Source organism: Electrophorus electricus, chromosome 5 (assembly GCF_041902795.1).
Source record: "Electrophorus electricus isolate QZ-2024a chromosome 5, ASM4190279v1, whole genome shotgun sequence".
Classification (NCBI taxonomy): domain Eukaryota; kingdom Metazoa; phylum Chordata; class Actinopteri; order Gymnotiformes; family Gymnotidae; genus Electrophorus; species Electrophorus electricus.
In genome coordinates this window covers 20971190-20974933 of record NC_137501.1, presented here as the reverse complement: position 1 = coordinate 20974933, position 3744 = coordinate 20971190, and the positions used below count along the sequence as shown (strand labels likewise).

Below are 3744 nucleotides of genomic sequence, written 5' to 3'. Positions count from 1 at the left end.
ATAGAAGCACTCAGCAGACTTGACAAACTCAACATACATGGAGTTTCATCCCATATCCAGCATTCTGAAACTGTACACTAAGCAGAAAGACGGGGGCCAAGGGTCAGAGCCACTATCCAGGATGAAACAACCAAGGTCCAGGAATGCCCTAATTGAAGTGCTAGGGGTTGTAACCCAGAAACTGGCAGAATGGCTCCAGCAAATACCAGGAACAACATCCGAGATCTCGATCCAGAAGAGTCCTGCAAACATCTAAGATACTATGCAGGACCTTCAGGCTCCCAGGCCTCAGGTAGAGGACCCGAGGAAAAAGACCACCTAGAGGGCGAGTGAGGAATTTTACATTTTTTAAAATGCAATTTATTTCTATTTATTTTCTATATTCATATTACTGGATATTTTATTTCTATTTTATTGGATGATATAGATGCTGAATATGATTATTTGTCCAGGTTGACAGTAGATGACAATATAAAGTCTGATGGGAGAGCAGACTGTAAGAGCATAGGATTCAAATAAGGAAATATTAAGATGAGACAATGAAAGAAGTGTGAAGCATAATTTCTGGGACAGAAGTAAGCTTGTAGCACCATCCCTGCCAGTTTCTTGGGGAGTATGAGAAAAAGGATAGGTAAAGGACAGAGCAGCATGTATGAATGAGTTCTCTGCAGTGATATACAACTACAAATAAACTGCTAAATGGTAGAATGAAACCAAAGAATGTGTATAAAGCTGCATGTATATCAGTTATAAGAAGCATAATTAATTATAGTAATTTTTCTTTGAAAGTGAAAATTAACATCTGGGACATGAGGGATGGGATCTTATTTTACCATCAGAATGTTTCTGTGTGTTCTAGTTTAGTCATGGCTTCTTCGAGCCATTTCCTGTCTGAAGAGGAACTCCAGTGCTCTATTTGTCTGGAAGTGTTTAGTGATCCAGTCTCTACTCCATGTGGACACAATTTCTGCATGAGCTGTCTCAAAGCATGCTGGGATAACAGTACACACTGCCAGTGTCCATTTTGTGCGGCAGAATTCCCAAAAAGGACTGAACTATGTGTGAACACATTTATCTCAGGATTGGCAGCTCATTTCAAGTCATTTCAGATGAAATCCAGCAATCCTGAAGAGCAACTTCCCTCCAAGTCTAAAAATGTTCTGTGTGGCTACTGTAATGAAGAAAAGTCCTGTCTGGACTGTGGGATGTCCTGCTGTAACACACAGCTGATGCCTCATAAAACTACAGCTAAACTCAAGAATCATAAACTGATTGACCCAGTGGAGAACCTAGAGGACTACATCTGTCAGAAACACAACAGGCCCATAGAGCTTTTCTGCAGAGATGACCAGATGTGTATTTGTCAGTTCTGTATGAGACATACCACAAGACTCACAACACTGTTCCTGTAGAGAGAGAGAGTCATGTGAAGAAGGCAAGAGACATTCAGAGAAATGTTTTTTAATATAGCTCATACTTTGCATAATGACACGTGTGGTTTTATTATGATTTATCTATTTGCTATAGAGTCAGATGAGAAAAACACAGGCAGACATTCAACAGATGATCCAGGAATGACTGAAAAAGACTGAGGAAATTGAGTCCTCTGAAAAATGTAATAAAGTATGTCTTAATTGATGTGCAACAATTGCCTACTATTCATTAATACTGTTCTGTTACATTGATAATTCAAGTAACATTGTTTAAAAACAAAGAATGAATGTATTTAAATTGTCACAACTTAGAAAAACATAGTGAAGAAAATCACAGACAGCATGAACCTCTTCAGTGCACTGATGCACTGCATAGAGAAAAGAAAAGCTGAGCTTGAAGCAATGGAGGAGAAGAGGAAGACAGCGAAGATTCAGGCTAAAGAGTTCATTAGGGAACTGCAGCAGGAAATCATTGAGTTAAGGAGGAGAGACACTGAACTGGAACAGCTCTTACACAATGATGACAATAGCCACCTCCTACAGGTCAGGGTCTCCTTTTTTCTCAATAGCATTACAGCCCATTATGGGACAGCATCTGATACCGATAATTATTTATAGGCATTTACTGATGATATAATTTAAGAACAGTATTCTGAACCCCGAAGACAAAATATTTATTCTGCTGTCAAGTTATTCAAGATGATTTATTATCAGGATAGAACATAAATTATGTCACTTTAATAAAAATACAAAATTATTTTTTAAATGTCTTTAATTTTATTACTATTAAAATGATATTAATAGTAATAAATAGTGTTACTCTTACTATATACATCTGAAAATGGTGCTAGCTAAAATCTTGCTGTTTTCAGCTAATGAGTGAATGATTAGACACCTTTTTCTTACTCCTCATAATTTCAATACTGAACATTGGAATCCCAATGTGTCCCCCTAACAATCACACTGATTTGTACTGTTACTATTAAGAGTGAAAAACTATATGATGACTTGATTTATTCTCCATAATTCTTAAACTTGCAATAGCTAGAAGCTCTCCAAACTCATGTTGGAAGAGTAAATGGCTAGATTTCTTCTACCTCTCAATATAGGATGCAAAAGGAGTCCATTACCTTGTTTACTGAAACATTCCTCAAAGTTCAAACTTCAGTCCCAACAAATTAAATGCACATTAAGGTTTGATTACAGTAATCATCACTACCATTTTATTGCTCTGGCATTGGATAGCACTCCTCATGCTGAGGAATTTCTTCTTTCTTCTGCTGTACTGTAGATATACCCAGACATGAACAGTCCTCCACAAACCAACAACTGTGCTCACATCAATATTAACACTTATCTAAGTGAGGAGACTCACTTAACAAGATAATGAAAAAGCTTCTTGAGATGAATAAGTATTTACTGATCACTAAGTTTTTGTGAAGTTAAACAGAAGGACTGTTGTAGGAAGACAATGTTTGAAGAGCATGTCTTCAGGATCCTGATATCAAAAATGCATGTTTGGTAGATGCTGAATTTAGATATTCCTAATCTGTAATTATATACTCTCATTAATTCAGATTTATAAAAAATATATACATATTGATTTAAATTCGTGTGTTATGGATGTTGGCATATTTTAAATAACACATATGTGTTGTTGCCTGACATTAGAGGTACTTTAGGCCAGCTTCTCAAAATATAATACAGCAATAATGCAATAATGTAGTTGTTGTCATTGGGGCCTGCGTAAACTAAAATTATTGGTTGAATGGACCTTAAACTTGGACTTTTTAAAAAAAAACATATATGGCCATCTCAGGGTAGTTCTGAATTCCAGCAACCACAAATATATTCTCATGGACATTACAAACACTATTTATAATTACTGGTGTGTGAATGACTCCAATGCAAATAGCTTGATATTAATGTGCACATGGATTTCTTTTAATTTAATTTAAAATTTATTAACTAAACAGTTTTATATGTAATGTCAATCAATAAGGTTACATAAAAACATACAAAGGGTGTAGCTTACTTTTTTTGAGACTCTATAGGGGTTTCATTATTACCTGTGTTAAATTGTTATAATGAGTTTATATCATATCTTTTTCTCTCAGTGCATATAACTCTGGATCCTAATACAGCTCATCCTGAACCCATCCAATCTGATGGAAAACATGATACACATAAAGAAACACAAGAAACTCTTGGGAACAGCTCAAAGAGTAATGAGGAATACATTCCGCATGAAGGCACACAAGAGATATTCCATGACAATCTAGATAGTCACATGAAACAAGTTACACATGAT

At 35.8% G+C, this 3744-nt stretch overlaps 1 pseudogene; it reads left to right on the top strand.

Moving 5' to 3' along the window:
• Positions 1 to 866: 866 nt before the first annotated feature.
• LOC113569182 (E3 ubiquitin/ISG15 ligase TRIM25-like) lies at positions 867 to 2820 on the top strand (annotated as a pseudogene).
• Positions 2821 to 3744: the final 924 nt, after the last annotated feature.